The sequence below is a fragment of the Ovis canadensis genome, chromosome 10, assembly GCF_042477335.2.
Source record: "Ovis canadensis isolate MfBH-ARS-UI-01 breed Bighorn chromosome 10, ARS-UI_OviCan_v2, whole genome shotgun sequence".
Lineage (NCBI taxonomy): Eukaryota > Metazoa > Chordata > Mammalia > Artiodactyla > Bovidae > Ovis > Ovis canadensis.
In genome coordinates, this window is record NC_091254.1 from 76,262,186 (window position 1) to 76,282,225 (window position 20,040).

A 20,040-nucleotide genomic window follows, 5' to 3' on the forward strand; every position below is an offset into this window, starting at 1 on the left:
ATGATATTCAAGTGAAAGGAAATACACTGGCCAGTATAATAATTTTAGAATTGTCCAAAAATAAGAAACATTTGAAAATTATCAGGGACAGTGAATTATAAAGGCAATGAAGTCAGCTGATTTTTCTTAACAATATTTTGGCCACCTGATGTGAAGAGCCAACCCATTGGAAAAGACTCTGATGCTGGGAAAGGTTGAGGGCAGGAGGAAAAGGGGGCAACAGAGGATTAGATGGCTGGAAGGTATCACCGACTCAATGGATGTGAGTTTGAGCAAGCTCCGGGAGATAGTGAAGGACATGGAAGCCTGGTGTGCTGCAGTCCACAGGGTCACAAAGAGTCGGACACAACTGAGCAACTGAAGAATATCAAATAATTAACACCCTTTTAAAGAAGTAACTTGCAAGGTCAGTTCAACCAAAAAACAATTCAAAGGAAGGTGTGATAGTCAGATGGGCTTTATATAATGAATGAGAGATATCCTCTCCTCCAGCAACCAGAGAGCCAAGTGTGATGGAAAATCTGGTTGAGGAAAAATGCTAGATTAACTAAATTGCTACCATGGTTGAATCCACAGCCCGTGTAAGTCCCTGTGGGAGAGTTGGTCCTTGGTAGGGAAGGAAAGAGTTCCAGCCACATGGGATAAGGAGATGCCAGTGAATGTGCTAGAGAAACGTGAATTCCTGGATTCCTCTGAAACCTCTCGACAAGCAAAGTGGACTGCTCTCTTCCTTGCTAGAGGAGAATTGCCTTTGTCTGGAAACACTGCAGAGGCCTCCTCTGCATTAGATAACTCTTTGATAATGTTCACTATATCCAGAACTACGAAGTGTCTGACATTTTTTCAGCATGAGCTAACCTGTTAATATATCATAGTTTCATGAATTCTAGTAAATAACACAAGACTCCTGTTTCAGGAAGGAAAGATTTTATTACTCATACCATTCCAAGCATGATCACATTTGTCTCTGCACTTGACAAGCAAAATCTGACACAGTTTCCCACCATTACTCATGAGGAAATATTTCAGAGGATACCCGCCCATTGACCAAAGGAACAAATCAGCTGTCATGTTTAATCTGAAAACATGCACAGGCATGTTATTGATACAAGAAGAACTAACAGAAAAAGAAGCCAATGATGTCCCGCATTCTAATGTATGTAACAAACACCTGCCCTTATTAATTGTATTGGTTTGGGTTGGACTATGCTGTAGATGAAAAGAAAAAACAATATCCCAGAATAAGTGAAGTTTAAGAAAATGGCACAGATGAACCTACTTGCAAGGCAGGAATAGAGACACAGACATAGAGAGCAGACTTGTGAACATGGGATTGGGGAGGAGAGGGTGGGATGAACTGAGAGAGTGTCACTGACATATTTATACTACCACGTGTAAAACAGATAGCTAGTGGAAACCTGCTGTATCACAGGGAGCTCAGCTCAGTGATTTGTGATGGCTGAGAGGATTGGGATTGAGTGGGAAGAGGCTCAAGAGGGAAGAGATGTATCTATCACATATAGCTGATTCACTTTGTTGTACAACAGAAACTAAAACAATATTATGGAGCAATTCTAATCCAATAAAAAGTAAAATGACAGTTTCGTTTACATCTAAAATAAAAGCTCATAGGAATGCAAATAAGAGCAGTCATGCAGGCTCTGTGACATTAAGTTCTCAGAGACCCAGGACCAAGTTTCATTGACCTCTCCACCTTCTACAACGTGCCCTTCACAGTCCACGCCTCTGACTTTACTCCAGGAGGAAGCAGAACAAAGACAAATTAAGAAAAAGAAATGAAGGTCATTCCCAAACCACTTTTTAAAGAAGGGTTCTATATACCCTTCCTATACGCCTCTCAATACCCCCACTTTTTTGATTCATCAGAATATAGTCCCATGTATTCACTCAGCTACAAAAGGAGATGGAGAATAGAGATCTTATTTTAGAAAAATATGTGCCAAACTGAATATTACGCCACAGAGGAAGATAGGGAGAAAAGACTTCAAGAATAGCTATCAATTTCTGCTCAAACAGCCAGTTTCCAGTTTAACAGCTGGTTGTTTATTTTATCTTACCCACAGAGCACATTTAATCCCAGAACAAGCATCTCAACAGATTATTATATTTGCCTCAAAGCCCATTGTATCGAGCTGATGCAGAGTCTCTTCAATCAAGTCTGGAAGTCTCTCCTCTTGGTCTGAGAAACTGTCATAGCCAAGAGGACTCTTGACAATGAAATGTGAAGTGCAAGGGGTGGTGCAACAGACAAATGACATTATATGAAAATCTAGGAGATCTGAATAGAATATAGACTTTAGTGATAATGAATCGGTATTTCTTCAATATTTGTAAAAGCTGTAACATACCATTGTGAAATGTTAAAAATAGTGTAAACTGGGTATGGAATATATGCTAGCTTTCTGTTCTGAACTATCTTCATGTCTCTTTTCCTTTTCTATTATTTTTCTTTTTTTTTTTTAAAGGTACAGAGTTTATTTTATTATTTTTTTTTTTAGTTTTTTATTTTTTAAATTTTAAAATCATTAATTCTTACATGCATTCCCAAACATGAACCCCCCTCCCACCTCCCTCCCCATAACAACTTTCTGGGTCATCCCCATGCACCAGCCCCAAGCATGCTGCATGGAACAAAATAGAAAGCCCAGAGATAAATCCACACACATATGGACACCTTATCTTTGACAAAGGAGGCAAGAATATACAATGGAGTAAAGACAATCTCTTTAACAAGTGGTGCTGGGAAAACTGGTCAACCACTTGTAAAAGAATGAAACTAGATCACTTTCTAACACTGCACACAAAAATAAACTCAAAATGGATTAAAGATCTAAATGTAAGATCAGAAACTATAAAACTCCTAGAGGAGAACATAGGCAAAACACTCTCAGACATAAATCACAGCAGGATCCTCTATGATCCACCTCCCAGAATTCTGGAAATAAAAGCAAAAATAAACAAATGGGATCTAATTAAAATTAAAAGCTTCTGCACAACAAAGGAAACTATAAGCAAGGTGAAAAGACAGCCTTCTGAATGGGAGAAAATAATAGCAAATGAAGCAACTGACAAACAACTAATCTCAAAAATATACAAGCAACTTCTGCAGCTCAATTCCAGAAAAATAAACGACCCAATCAAAAAATGGGCCAAAGAACTAAATAGACATTTCTCCAAAGAAGACATACGGATGGCTAACAAACACATGAAAAGATGCTCAACATCACTCATTATTAGAGAAATGCAAATCAAAACCACAATGAGGTACCACTTCACACCAGTCAGAATGGCTGCGATCCAAAAATCTGCAAGCAATAAATGCTGGAGAGGGTGTGGAGAAAAGGGAACCCTCCTACACTGTTGGTGGGAATGCAAACTAGTACAGCCACTATGGAGAACGGTGTGGAGATTCCTTAAAAAATTGCAAATAGAACTACCTTATGACCCAGCAATCCCACTTCTGGGCATACACACCAAGGAAACCAGAATTGAAAGAGACACATGTACCCCAATGTTCATCGCAGCACTGTTTATAATAGCCAGGACATGGAAACAACCTAGATGTCCATCAGCAGATGAATGGATAAGAAAGCTGTGGTACATATACACAATGGAGTATTATTTTTCATTTAATTATTTATTTTGGATGCATTAGGCCTTAGTTGCAGCAGACAGGACCGTTGATCTTCATCCTGGCAGGCAGGATCTTCAGTTGCTGCATGTGGGATCCAGTTCCTTGACCAGGGATTGAACCTGGGCCCCCTGTATTAGGAGCACAGAGTCTTAACCACTGGACCACCAGGGAAGTCCTCCAAGTTGATTTTTCTATCAATCTAAAAATAAAATCCATTCAAAGTATATGGCAATGGACATGTGGGTTAAAGTCATATTACTCCTTTGTTGCAGTTTTAAAGTTTTATCTATTTTTGGCTATGCTGGGTCTTTGTCGCTACATGGAGGCTTTCTCAGTTGTGGCGAGTAGGGGCTACTCTCTTAGTTGCAGGGTGCAGGCCTCTTATTGTGGTGGCTTCTCTTACTGTGGAGCACAAGCTCTAGGACTCATGGGCTTCCGTAGTTGTGGGGCAGGGCTTAGTTGCTCTGATGTATGTGGGACTTTCCTGGGTCAGGTATTGAAGCCATCTGTGCCCCCTGCATTGTTAGACAGATTCTTAACTACTGGACTCCCAGGGAAGTCCTTAATGCAGATATTATTCATATTTGTCTATAATTTTCTATGTACTGTTGCATTAGTAAAACAGTCTGAAATTATACAGGTTAAATTGGTCTTTTCTTCATTCAGTTAACCTAGCATAATCACAAGAAATGTGTTAAAATACCACTATTATGTTCAATGAAGAATGCTATAGTCACATTCTAAAATTAGATAATAAGCTATTATTGTATAGATATATTTTGCATAACTTGAACTCTGAAAGGAAAATTTCAAATATTGAAATATTGGATGTGGAAATTAAAACCTATTTTTAAAAGTTGCAATTATTGGAATTCTTATTTCTTCACACCTGAAGAAAATCACAGTGTGCCAATGAATGTTATCATTATAATTCCTCAGAATATATTGCTCTGGCTTTTGACACTAATATTGTCTATTTATGCTTATTCCATTAAATTATGGGTTGATTCATCAGTGTTATTCAAGTTGTAATAATATGTTATAGGCCATACCCTTAAATATTGTTAATTTTAAATTGTGACAGTGAAAACTGTCTCTCCATTTTATGATGAAGTAAAGAAATAAGATGAGGCAAGCCTTCTTCAAGAAAAACTTCTTATTATTAAATTCAGACTTAAATTGAAAAAGTAGTCAAAACCACTGAGATCATCAGGTATGACCTAAATCAAATCCCTTACAATTATACAGTGGAAGTGAGAAATAGATTCAAGGGATTAGATCTGATAAAGCAGTGCCTGAAGAACTATGGACAGAGGTTCATGACATTGTATAGGAGACAGGGATCAAGACCATCCCCAAGAAAAGCAATGAAAAAAAGCAAAATGGCTGTCTGAGGAGGCCTTACAAATAGCTGAGAAAAGAAGAGAAATGAAAGACAAAGGAGAAAAGGAAAGGTATACCCATTGGGTGCAGAGTTCCAAATAGCAAGGAGAGATAAGAAAGCCCTCCTCCATGATCAATGCAAAGAAATAGAGGAAAATAATAGAATGGGAAAGACTAGAGATCTTGTCTGGATTTAAAAAAGGTAGAGGAACCAGAAGTCAAATTGTCAACATCTGTTGGATCATCAAAAAAGCAAGAGAGTCCCAGAAAAATATCTACTTCTGCTTTATTGACTATGCTAAATCCTTTGACTGTGTGGATCATCACAAACTGTGGAAAATTCTTAAAGAGATGGGAATACCAGACCTCCTGAGAAATATATATGCAGGTCAGGAAGCAATAGTTAGAACTGGACATGGAACAATGGACTAGTTCCAAATTGAGAAAGGAGTAGGCCAAGGCTATATGTCATCACCGTGCTTATTTAACTTTTATGCAGAGTACATCATGAGAAAATCTGGGCTAGATAAAGCACAAGGTGGAATCAAGATTGCCCGGGGAAATATCAATAACCTCTAATATGCAGATGACACCACTCTATGGAAGAAACCAAAGAAGAAATAAAAGGCCTCTTGATGAAAGTGAAAGAGGAGAGTGAAAAAATTGCCTTAAAACTCGATATTCGGAAAACTAAGATCATGGCATCTGGTCCCATCACTTCATGGCAAATAGTTGGGGAAGCTATGGAAACAGTGACAAACTTTATTTTTGGGCTCCAAAATCACTACAGGTGGTGACTGCAGCCATGAAATTAAAAGATGCTTGCTCCTTGAAAGAAAAGTTATGACCAACCTAGACAGCATATTAAAAAGCAGAAACATTACTTTGCCAACAAATGTCCATCCAGTCAAAGCTATGGTTTTTCCTAGTAGTCATGTATGGATGTGAGGGTTGGACTATAAAGAAAGCTGAGTGCCAAAGAATTGATGCTTTTGAACAGTGGTGCTGGAGAAGACTCTTGAGATTCCCTTGGACTGCAAGGAGATCCAACCAGTCCATTCTGAAGGAGATCAGTCCTGGGATTTCTTTGGAAGGACTGATGCTAAAGCTGAAACTCCAGTACTTTGGCCACCTCATGCGAAGAGTTAACTCATTGGAAAAGACTCGGATGCTGAGAGGGATTGGGGGCAGGAGGAGAAGGGGACGACAGAGGATGAGATGGCTGGATGGCATCACCGACTCGATGGATGTGAGTTTGAGTGAACTCTGGGAGTTGGTGATGGACAGGGAGGCCTGGCGTGCTGCAGTCCATGGGGTCGCAAAGAGTTGGACACAACTGAGTGGCTGAACTGAACTGAGCTGACAACTAACACCATCCAATTTGGTACTTATTTTTTTAGTATATCAGTTCAGTTGTGCAATTGTGCGGTAGTTTGAGCATTCTTTTGCATTTCCTTTCTTTGGAATTGTTTTTAATATATATGCACTACAAATAGGAGGTTGTCTCCTTCTCAGCTTCTCCTTTCCACTACATACCATGCGACAATCTTACCACTGATGTTAAATAGCTGAGGAGGAAATAAAGAAAATTGGGGTATGATTTTCTGAGCTTAGATTATGATTTCTCTCCAATGTTAAGCAGGCCACTTATATTTTCAGTTCTGACTTTGACACACTTACTGGTAGTTTGATGTTGAACAGTTTATTGAAACCATCTTAACCTCCTTAACCTCAGTTACAAACTTCATTTGTAAAATGCAGAACACAAGGCCAGTTTTTAGAGTTGGTAAGTTCAGATGATATGAATATGGCAAAATATAAACTGGCACATTTTTGTCCTGCTCTCAAAAATTGTTTAGAGTATTGAAACTTCTAAGTGAATTGTCTTTTTCTGACAATCTATCCATGTGAGAAAGAAATGATATTTTGCTTTCTCTGAAATCATCCATTTTTGCTTTTTGTGGTTAGAAACAGAAGTATATCTATATAATTTACACGACTTTAACTTGTACCAATAATATGCAATATAGTTCACTAAGGAAATTCATTTATTAATTATACAGAGTTACTCATACAGTATTGGATGGTACTTAACATTTAAATAAAATATAATGCCTCCGAAATTCCATCTGAGCTGTATGAAGATATGAAAGTAAGCTCATTTTTCTCTTTGTTTTTACAAGTCAGAACATGTAGGTTTGCCCTTTGACACTTACTTTCACTTCTCATCTATCTGCTGATTATTTTAGAAAGTAGATATTACTAAATGACCCAAGAGAATTTTGCCCTTATGCGTGGAAACCATGTGATTTATTTTTCTCCAACAGTAATAATTTACCAAAATATGAACAGATACTAGGGTCCATCGTAATGAAATGATTTTATGGATGGTGAGAGGTGATATTTTGACAGCCAAATAAATTTTCCCATGTGTTGATGAAACATATAAAAATTCAATTTCTTTCTACTTAGCTATTGATTACACTTCACTCTTTTAGGTCCCAAATAATAATTAGTTTTTAATCTATTTCATGGTAGTTAACAAAGCAAAATTTATAATTAAAAAACCTCTGGCATATCAGGAAATATCATTATCTTTTTGTTCTAATTGGCTTGTATTCATTTAACTTATTGATTTAACTATATTTTACTGAGTGGCCATATGTCAACTATATGTTACTGTATTTTAGTGAGTGATAACTTCAAGGCAAGCAGTGTGACAAGTACCTATTGTTTGCAGATGACTTCAAAGCATTATTTATGAAAATGGAATTTAAGAACTCATGGGAAGTTAACAAAATATATAGAATAAAATAAACTCCAAAACAAGGATGTATAGAAATTTCTTAGTCAGCTTATGTTCCCATGATGAAATACCATAGGCCAGGTGCCTTACACGATAGGAAAACATTTTCTTAAAGGCCTGGAGGCTGGGATGTCCAAGGCTAATACCTTAGGTGATTCCATTCCCAGCTCATAGGTGGCCATCTTCTCATTGTGTCCTCATATGGAGGAAGGAGAAAAAGCTCTGGTTCTTCCTCTTCTTATAAGGACACTAACCTGTCATAGGGCTTCATTTTCGGTTGTTGTTGCTTAATCGCTAAGTCGTGTCTGACTCTGTGACCCCATGGACTGCAGCATGCCAGGCTTCCCTGTCCTTCACTATCTCCCACCATTTGCTAAAATTCATGTCCATTGAGTTGGTGATGCCATCCAACCATCTCATCATCTGTCACTCCCTTCTCCTCCTTTATTTACAGGAAATAAACTCAAGAAAATAGTCGCAATCTGTAGCTAAATATTTATGCTATATCTGGACATGGTCCCTTTCTTTTTCTCTACTCATATTCAGCTTTACAGTACAGTTTGGATAATCTCCCCAAAAGAAAATATTATTATTGAAGCTTACTGTGTACCTAGCACTAAGAAATCTTACCTTTGTTTCAGAACTTAGAAATCAAGCAGGATCCTTCAGAGTATTGGGGAGGAGGGAATGGGGAATGATTGGAGCAGTCTCACAGTAAACTTTCAAGTCAATATTTCTATTAGTCCCACTTAGGCAATGAATCATCTATGTCTTTTACTTACTGACCTGGACTTTATATTATAATCTTGTTTAAATGTTTGGATAACTACCTCTTCTCTCTGTAAATTTAGGTATTGTTTGCATGCCTAGTTCTCTGATTCTTCAGAAAATGGAATCACCTTGATCTACTATTATCTTCCTTGATTAGACTATCTCTTCCAATATCAGTGGACTTCCCTAGTGGCTCAGATGGTAAAGCATCTGTCTGTAATGCAGGAGACCCATCTTTGATCCCTGGGTTGGGAGGATCCCCTGGAGAAGCAAATGGCAGCCCACTCGAGTATTCTTGCCTGGAAAATCCCATGGACCACGGGGGTCGCAAAGAATTTCTAGAGGTACTCTGCTTGCAGATTTGAATACTATTTCAAGCTTTTGTTTCTTCCAGTCCAGCATTTCTCATGATGTACTCTGCATAGAAGTTAAATAAGCAGGGTGACAATACACAGCCTTGACTTACTCCTTTTCCTATTTGGAACCAGCCTGTTGTTCCATGTCCAGTTCTAACTGTTGCTTCCTGCCCTGCATACAGATTTCTCAAGAGGCAGGTCAGGTGGTCTGGTTTTCCCATCTCTTTCAGATTTTTCCAGTTTATTGTGATCCACACAGTCAAAGGCTTTGGCATAGTCAATAAAGCAGAAAACCACTTGAGTTCTTGTTGCATCTTGTTCTGCTGACTGGTAGTTAATCTCACAACATATCTCTTCTCCACTCCTGGCTTGAAACACATTTTTCTAAGTATCAAGAGGAAATATCTGACTTTTTTCCCTGGTAGACATAATAGATTTCACACAAAAAGAAAATTGGGGTGATATACTTCATCTTTCATACAATGTTTGAATTTACTACTTTTTCAAAAAGCCTAATTCTCCATTCCAAATAAAATTTTATTTACCAATCCTGTTATAGTTAATGTAGTATGCCTTGTAATGCCTTATAACAGATATTATATTTTATTTCAAAACATGTTAAGGATTTTTGGAAAACAAATGTACATATTTGACTTCATATGTATTTATTAATGCATTTATAAAATTTCAACATTCCCAATTTGGTGACAATCACTTTGACTCGGAATGTTTTACAAAATAGAGTAATAAAGTGATTCCTCTTTAATTATTCTCCAAGTTATGCTCCCACACAAAATATTTAATCTGAAATAATCTTAGTAGTACACTGATATAATTGTGTGTGTATGTACATGCACCCTCAGTCATGTCTGACTCTTTGTGACCCCTTGGACTATAGCCTGTCATACTTCTCTGTCCATAGAATTTTCCAGGAAAGAATACTGAAGTGGGTTGTCATTTCCTTCTCCAGGAGATCTTCCCAACCCAGGGATCAAACCCGCATCTCTTGCATCTCCTACATTAGCAGGTTGATTCTTTACCAGCTGAGCCATCAGGGAAGACCACTGATATAGCTAATGAAATATAAATAATTTCCTTCCCAAATCCTCAGTATATTTTCTTGACAGCTGCACTGAATTAAATAATTAAGGTAAATACCAGTTAAGTGCAAGGAGCAAATAAGTGTTTTTCAAATATGTGTGTAATTACCATGTTACTCTTCAAGGAAGCTCTTAGTTTATGTCTTGCTCTTTTTCCATCTTCCAAATAGACTAAGTATTCCTATCACCTTTATTTTATAAATTTTATTTCCAACTGAAAATTCATTATGTTGCCATGAACTTATGACTTGATTTTCATTAGACATTATTATACTACTGAGAAATAATCTTATCTCAGAGACAATACAAACAGGTATACTCAGCCTTAATTACATAGCATTGTGCTTTTAAATTAATGTCTGAACACTAAGATCAATTAATATTCTTAAAGAAAATATTTCCTGCACAACAAATTACATTTAAATTATCTTGTGGGTAGTTCATTTTCATAAAATATACTTTAAAAAATCTTATCACCGCTTGGTTATGATGAAATGGAAAGACTGATAAACATTAACCTCTACAATAGATGATAAGGGAATAGGAAATGAAAGTTCTCTTTAAGGTGTTGAAATGTTTTAGGATCGATTTTCATGCCAGATGACTAATATGACACAGAAACTAAAGCAGAATGCTTAAAGGATTATAAAAGGAAAATCACAGTGTCAGTTTGTGCCTTGAATCTTTGAAACATTTTGCAAATTGGCTAACATAACATTTTCTCAGGCAATAATAACTCACACTAAATTGAAAGAAAGAATATACTTTTCAGATGAATAAGATGAAGTACAAACAGATATTTACCTATTGAATCAGAATACAACTCTGTTGAGAAAGTGGAAACAGAATGAATTTACTCATATTTGGGAAATGTCCTAGACTCCATGGCAAGATGTTTCAAACAATTTTGGGAAGTTATAACCAACCTCAAGAAAGGACACCTTACCTTTTCACAACAAACTTGTTTTCTTCCTTGAATACAAGCTACAGTTAGATTATAATCATGAAAAATGTTTTTCTTCTGGTCACATGAACAGATACTGAGAGCAACCTTGAGGATGTGGTCTAAATGATAAATTTTGTGAACTTAAGTCATGTTTCAGCCCAATGACTCATTCTAGAGTTCGCACTCAATGCAAGAATTTAGAAGTCGACCTTAAGGAAAAATAGGATCTCTTTTTACCTAAGAGTAAAGTGAATAAAATACCCCCAAATTAAGAAGCACAACTGAAAACAAATGCCGAAAAAATTGCAATATACTATCTAGAACTGACATAGAACACACCATTTTATCATGGGCACCAGAGTTTAGGAAGTTCAGATATTTTCTGGAATATTAGACACTTAAATTGCCAATCTTTGGGGTAAAGCTTTTAAAAATCTTACTTTTACGTTTATCATGCATTCACCATTTTTATTTATAACATGCGTCTGGGCAGTGTGCACATTTTGTTACTTCCTTTAACAAAGGAAGTAACTCTTCCTGGCCTCTTCTTGGCCTCTTGACTCTTTTGGCCTCATTAAATACAGATCTATCTATATCTATATTTATATCTATATGAATACATACTTATATATATAATCACTTCAGTTGTGTCCAACTCTGTGCGACCCCATAGATGACAGCCAACCAGGCTCCTCTGTCCCTGGGATTCTCCAGGTAAGAATACTGGAGTGGGTTGCCATTTCTTTCTCCAATGCAGGAAAGTGAAAAGTGAAAGTGAAGTCGCTCAGTCGTGCCTGACTCTTAGCGACCCCATGGACTGCAGCCTACCAGGCTCCTCTGTCCATGGTATTTTCCAGGCAAGAGTACTGGAGTGGATTGCCATTGTCCTTTCCAAATATATATATGTATACATATATTTTTTAAATAGTGGCAAGGTAACTTTTCAAAAAGATCTCCAGATACTCAGATACTCACAATGGTGTGATCACTTAACTAGAGCCAGGCATCCTGGAATGTGAAGTCAAGTGGGCCTTAGGAAGCATCACTATGAGCAAAGCTAGTGGAGGTGATGGAATTCCAGTTGACCTATTTCTAATCCTGGAAGATGATGCTGTGAAAGTGCTGCACTCAATATGCCACCAAGTTTGGAAAACTCAGCAGTGGCTACAGGGCTGGATAAGGTCAGTTTTCATTCCAATCCCAAGAAAAGGTAATGCCAAAGAATGCTCAAACTACTGCACTATTGCATTCATCTCAAACTCTAGCAAGGTAATGATCAAAATTCTCAAATCCAGGCTTCAACAGTATGTGAACTGTGAATTTTCATATTTTCAAGTTGGATTTAGAAAAGGTAGAGGAAACAGATCAAATTGCCAACATCTGTTGGATCATCAAAAAAGCACAAGACTTCCAGAAAAACATCTACTTCTGCTTTATTGACTGTGCCAAAGCCTTTGACTGTGTCGATCATAACAAACTGGAAAATTCTTCAAGAGCTGAGAAAAGCAGACTACCTGACTTGCCTCCTGAGAAATCTGTGTGCAGGTCAAGAAGTAACATTTAGAACTGGACATGGAACAATGGACTGGTTCCAAATTGGGAAAGGAGCATGTCAAGGCTGTATATTGTCACCCTGCTTATTTAACTCTTATGCAGAGGACATCATGAGAAATGCAGGGCTGGGTAAAGTGCAAGCTGGAATCAAGATTGCCTGGGGAAATATCAACAACCTCAGATATGCAGATGACACCACCCTTAGAGCAGAAAGTGAAGAAGAACTAAAGAGCCTCTTGATGAAAGTGAAAGAGGAGAGTCAAAAAGTTGGTTTAAAGCTCAACATTTAGAAAATTAAGATCATGGCATCCAGTCCCATCACTTCATGGCAAATAAATGGGGAAATAAGGAAATAGTGACAGTTTATTTTGGGGGGCTCCAAAATCAATTCATATGGTGACTGCAGCCATGAAATTGAAAGACACTTGCTCTTTGGGAGAAAACTATTACCAGCCTAGACAGCATATCAAAAATCAGAGACATTCTTTTGACAACAAAGGTCCATCTAGTCAAACCTATGGTTTTTTCAGTAGTCGTATATGGATGTGAGAGTTGGACTATAAAAAAAGCTAAGTGCCAAAGAATTGATGCTTTTGAACTGTGGTGTTGGAGAAGACTCTTAAGAGTCCCTTGGACTGAAAGGAGATCACAGTCCATCCTAAAGGAAATCAGTCCTGAATATTCATTGGAAGAACTGACTCTGAACCTGAAACTCCAATACTTTGGCCACCTGATGTGAAGAGCTACTCATTGGAAAAGACCTTGATTCTGGGAAAGATTGGAGGTGGGAAGAGAAAGGGAGGACAGAGGATAAGATGGTTGGATGTCATCACTGACTTGATAGACATGAGCTTGAGCAAGCTCTGGTATTTAGTGATGGACAGGGAAACCTGTCATGCTACCGTCCATGGGGTTGAAAATAGTCGGATACAACTGAGCAACTGAACTGAACTGAACTTTTCAACAATATGAAACTATCAGTTCAGTTCAGTTCAGTTCAGTCACTCAGTCCTGTCCAGCTCTTTGCAACTCCATGAATCTCAGCACGCCAGGACTCCCTGTCCATTACCAACTCCCGGAGTCCACCCAAACCCATGTCCATTGAGTCGGTGATGCCATCCAACCATCTCATCCTCTATCGTCCCCTTTTCCTCTTGCCCTCAATCTTTCCCAGCATCAGGGTCTTTTCAAATGAGTCAGCTCTTCACATCAGGTGGCCAAACTATTGGAGTTTCAGCTCCAACATCAGTCCCTCCAATGAACACCCAGGACTGATCTCCTTTAGGATGGACTGGTTAGATCTCTTTGCAGTCCAAGGGACTCTCAAGAGTCTTCTCCAACACCACAGTTCAAAAGCATCAATTCTTCTGTGCTCAGCTTTCTTCACAATCCAACTCTCATATCCATACATGACTACTGGAAAAACCATAGCCTTTACTAGATGGACCTTTGTTGGCAAAGTAATGTCTCTGCTTTTTTTTTTTTTTAATATTGAAATATATTTTGCTTTATTTTACTTTACAATACTGTACAGAATGAAGTAAGCCAGAAAGAAAAACACCAATACAGCATACTAACACATATATATGGAATTTAGAAAGATGGTAACGACAACCCTGTATGCGAGACAGCAAAAGAGACACGTGTATAGAACAGATTTTTGGTCTCTGCTTTTTAATATTCTGTCTAGGTTGGTCATAACTTTCCTTCCAGGGAGTAAGCGTCTTTTAATTTCATGGCTGCAATCACTATCTGCAGTGATTTTTGAGCCCAGAAAAATAAAGTCAGCCACTGTTTCCAGTCTTTCCCCATCTATTTCCCATGAAGTGATGGGACCGGTGACATGATCTTTGTTTTCTGAATGTTGAGTTTTAAGTCAACTTTTTTACCCTCTTTCACTTTCATCAAGAGGCTGTTTTAAGTTCTTCTTCACTTTCTGCCATAAGGGTGGTGTCATCTGCATATCTGAGGCTATTGATATTTCTCCTGGCAATCTTTATTCCAGCTTGTGCTTCCTCCAGCCCACATATGTAAGTATGTGAGTGATGAATTTCATTAGATTGTATTGTCAAAGGTGTAAATGAATATATGCCAATATATGGTTAAATGGAAATACTGCTTACATGTACATTTTAAAAAGTGGATCTGAAATCTCTGAATGGTAGTTTAGTATTTCATCAGAAAAATTAGAATTATAGAGAACAAATATTATTGAGGAGCCAGTAGCATACAAAAATATTTTGCTACAAATGTAAAAATGATATCCTACTGTTATTTGTAGATATAAATACTTAAAAGGCAGTTATTTCAAATATAGTAATAATTCTAGTCACACAGATGCTAAAATGGGAAGTGCAGTAGTGATAAAGGGATGTGAGTTAGAATCAAAGATCTGTCACTAACATGCTTGTATAAAACTTGACTAAATTTTGTATAATTCAAGATTATTATTTTAAATGGTACTGAGAATTTTAACTTCAAATATTTTTTGTAAGGAATTTATAAGAGTAAGAGTAAAGTCCTAGAGTCTGATGAACATGTCAGATTATGTATGTATTTCCCCTTGCAAATATATGTTACCTTAAATCACTTTTTGATAAATACAATAAAGGTAAACTTGAATTAAATTGATGAGGATTAAAGCAATCCCATGTATTCATACACAGTATAAAATAGATAATTTTATAATTATATTTTTAATGAAAATCCATAAAGATAGTTGCTTTATTTTATCCACTCTTCATACAACTTCTCCTGATATAATTCTGTATGTAGGCACCAGAAAGGATAATTAAATTAGATATTTCTTCTCAATTTCCATTTAACATATAAAATAAATAAAATATTCTTTATGAAATATTAATTGACCACAACTTCAGTTTTTGAGCTAGTTTTTATTTTCATCATTTCTCCCTTGAAAGTTGCCACTTAATACTACTGACATTGCATAAGTGGAATTTTCTTCTAATGGATGGATTTCAGAGATATGCACAAAATCCTGAACAGATTAAAGAAATCTTGGCTTTATTGATAGTCCAGCTTCCTCACAGTCATTAATAAACTGGTTCTGTTACATATACTGATACACAAACAGCCAAAATTTCCATGAAACTTTTTAAGTGGGAGAGCTATCTTACTAGAAACCAGTACATACATGGGGGTAATTTAGATCTCTTGCCAACAGGGCAGACAAATCTATATTAGTAAGTACAAAATGCTGCTCCTTCCATAATGGAAGCAGTCAAATGTACCCAGCCTGCCTTCAGGTGGAGCTCAGTATTGGTCTTTACTGCTGACAAATTATTCATCAGTTGGCCTTGGTGAGCGAAGTCCACGTGGCTGGGTCCCTGCCTAACTTTCATTCCTGCCACCATGGCCCCTTTGTGTTACAAACCAATTGGGATACCACAGAGGTGACTGGGGAAAGAAGCTGACTGATAACCCCAAAATGGGGCTGACTTAGCGTCTTTATTATTTAATTCTTCTCTGCTGAGTTTCTTGTGGTTTGGTGAGCATTCACAGAGGACATGCATATCTTCACAGCTTCATGGGTTTTTGTTTTTCCTGTTCAGTCATTGCACATACCTCTTCCCCAGATTTCTTTGTTACCAGTTCTCCAGTTATCTTCAGTATAAGCCCCTGATACTGCCAAGCCCATAAATCAACATATTATTGCACATCTGGCCATTTCTGGCCATTTCTCTTTCAAAGCAAAGTAAACCACTAGAGTAAACCAGGCTCAAGTCTTCTCATCCCCTGTTAATTTATATAGAGAACACTCCCTGAGATACTATCTCAGGGAGACAGCAAGATTTTTAATAAAAATGGCAAAGATGTTATACAAGAATTTCTTAAATCATAGCAAAGGTATCTAATATTTCCTAGTGAGTATAGCAGAATAAAAGATCCTTCAGATATAACTATAAGCAAAGTTTTCATGGAAGGGGAGTAGTTTAAGAATGCTAAGATCTCAATGGGGTATCAACAAACATACTAAAGCAGATGTGTGTGTGTGTGTGTGTGTGTGTGTGTGTCTGTGTCTGTGTCTGTGTGTGTTAGTCACTCAGTCATGTCTGACTCTTTGTGACCCCATGGACTGTAGCCCTCCAGGCTCCTCTGTCCATGGAATTTTCAAGGCAAAAATACTGGAGTGAGTTGCCATTTCATCTGTCAGAGAGCCTTCCTTACTCAAGGATTGAACCCAGGTCTGCTGCATTGCAGGCTGATTCCTTATCATCTGAACCACCAGGGAAACCTTACTAAAGCAGATAGTTTATTCTAAAGAGTCATCCACGAGGAATCAGATATTAGGCAGGTATATTCTTGTTATTGTTGCTGTTGTTTTGCCAGTAATATACACAAGGTTGTTTTCCCAGATGGCTCAGTGGTAAAGAATCTGCCTGCTAACACAGGAGACTCAAAAAACACAGGTTCGATCCCTGGGTCAGAAAGATCCCCTGGAGAAGGGAATGGAAACCCATTCCACTATACTTGCCTAGAGAATTCCATGGACAGAGGAGCCTGGTGGGCTACAGTACATAGGGTCACAAAGAGTTGGACATAACTTAGAGGGTCAACAACAATAAATATAAAATAACCAGCCTCAGGCTTTCCAATATTTCTGAGATACTTTCATACAGTAGTGTTTAAAGGAAAGTAAGTTTTGTTAGAGCCTGATGTGCTGTGCTGTTCTAAATCACTTCAATGAGGATCTAACCTGTGTCTCTTAAGCCTCCTGAATTGGCTGGCAGGTTCTTTACCACTAGTGCCACCTGGGAAGCCCCCTAGAGCCAGATGAGTTTGTTTGATGAAGAACTGAGTGGAGATTGGAAAGCAAAAGAAAGTCAGCATTAGATATAGAACTACAGAGATGAGTTTGGATTCTTTTCCAAATATGCAAAGAGGGCCAGAAATATATGCCACAAGCTGCAGCCTTCAGAGACCTTGGGAAATGAGAACAATTTGTCAAAAATATAAATCGAGGACTGACTGTGGCAGGGAGCTGAAATGAACTCCAGTATTCTCAGTTGGCTTCTATTTGTTTTTGCAGAGGGACTAACCAGAATGCTAATTCCACTTAAATTACTGAAAGGAGAGTGAACGACTGTTTACAAAGAAATAAGGGGATAAAAATTTAATAAAATATTTGCAAATTCTTCTTAGCTCTTCACCTGATGGTTTACAGCAGGCATTGACCTGCTGATTCTTATTAATCTCACTCTGATCATGAGTTCAATTACCTTATAATGTATTTGTGTTACACCTATTATTTGCTTAGGGGAAAAAATAAGTGTGAAAGCTAAAAGAATCAAAATGATATTTGAAAGAATAAAGGCAAAAAAAGAAAAAGAAAGAATAAAGGCAACATATCTTGACTATTTACATAACAGAATATTTCCAAAATTTAAAGAAAAGCTCTTCTGAGTTCTAGAGATAAAAAAGATAATGATGCTGTCACATACTGCTGGTCACTATTTTTAAACACCAAAGGAGATCAGGCTAATATCTTGGACAGCAATAAAGAAAGAACCATTAGACAAGACCCTAGCTCCCTGGACACAAGCCTTGATTGCCTTGGTACAAACATGGAGGGATATGTAATGCATGTAATACTTTTGAAAATCACCTGAACTCCATTATTAGTCACATGCCTATCAATAATTGTGAGTACTGACTATGCTGGGGCTCTCAGAGTCATTAGCATTAGATTGTGAGCACAGTAAACTAAAACAAGAGAGAAAAAAATTGGTGGCAGCCACAAAACAGTTATATGAGTAGGCTATTCAAGGTCTAAATTTCAATATTTATACAGCTATGATAAAAAAATGAAAAAACATAAAATAGGAGAAAATATATTAGCTTTATGGTAACTATTATGTGGCACCATAATATATTTATGATTTTTCAATGTCATACTTAAACAATTTAAAAGTAAGTTGACTTTCTTTTCCATCTTTAATTTAAATGTTTATTTCTGCTATGATGCATTAAAAACAAATATACAAACAAAAACTTGTGACCATTTGTTGGTTTGCCTAAGAATCTTCCCTTTTATCACCCTAACTACAAATGACAGTCAGATACTCAGATACTTCCTCTGGACAATGCCACAAAGTCATTTATTTACAAATATCTGGATGATTAACTGAAATGTACTACTTCCTTTTCAAAGTTTCATGACCTATAAGTAAGATTTAAATTGTGTCACCATCCTTATTCCTTGGGCTGCTGGCTGCTTAACAGAGTGCTATCAAAGAAGCCATCGCCTCAGGCTCTACTTTTTGCAAAACTGCCTGAGAAAATATGACCGCCTTTACAAATATATCTAACTTCGATTTAATCAGCATGAAGAATTTTAATTTGGATAAAATGCTAAAAAAGAAGGCACAAGCTACACTGAATACATATTTTAATCCCTTGAATTTTTAATTCTTTTGCCTTTTCTGAAGACATTCTCTTGACATAATGAAAAAGCTGCATGACTAATAAGTGGTCTTTTAAAATGCCTTTTGCTGTTAATCAGTATTGTACTAATTATGTTTCTGAGTATATAATTGTCTTTGCTCTCCTGAAAAGGAAAAAGAATCAGTTTCCATGAGACAAAGATTTTGTCCTCAAATGTGAAGAAAGCAATTTCTTTAAATTCCTCAAATTATAATCATATAGGTTTCCTTGCAAACCATAATTACACAGTGCCCCTATAATTTCTTTCAGTACAGATTTAGCTCCTCTTCTGTATGATTATTGTACAGCAACATCACAATAGCTTCTTCTCATGTGACTGTATTGCGGCTACACTCCTTGGCCCATGTTACCATAGAAGGCATGAGAAGCCAAGAAACTGGCAAGACCAAGGAAATTTACAAACTATTTTTTAATTGTTAATTTTGTAAGCCATATGTATTTGTTACCTGAATTTCCTATAAAATTACTTGATACGTTGCATATTTTCTGAGTTCCTGACAATGAAAATCTTTTAACAGCAAGTCCTTAAAGCAATTATAGAAAATAGGAAATCATTGACATAAAACACAATCTTTATCTTCCTCCACTAAATATATTTATATAGCTATTTAAAAATCATAAAGTCTAAGAAAACACGTTAACTTTGCTGACAAAACATGAGCTACTTTGTCAAAGTAATTTGAAACAATTTGATGTTTCCTGCAAAACTCACATTGAAATCTAGTCAACTCTTTTCAATTCTTTATCATACCAGCAGGTGGCAGAATTAAGGCACAAAATCGCAGAATCCTTGAGAAAGGTAGAAACAGCCCTTTTCAATGTCTTGGGATGGCAGTTTTAATTTCTGTGACTTCAGGTGACTGAACTCGCTCAGTTCTAGTCCAGAGCAGACGCAGCCGTCTCTGTGAACTAGCTGAGGCTGTACCCTTTGATCACAAATCACTACTTTGCTGCAATAATTTTTAGCCTTTGCCATAAAGCAGATTCAAGGAAGCATATGGTGC

The 20,040-nt window shown here is 37.1% G+C and overlaps 1 non-coding gene across 1 annotated transcript; it reads right to left on the bottom strand.

The window, feature by feature from the left end:
• Positions 1–3,753: 3,753 nt before the first annotated feature.
• TRNAR-CCU (transfer RNA arginine (anticodon CCU)) lies at positions 3,754–3,826 on the bottom strand. Its single transcript has one exon. It is a non-coding gene; the product is annotated as a tRNA-Arg (tRNA).
• Positions 3,827–20,040: the final 16,214 nt, after the last annotated feature.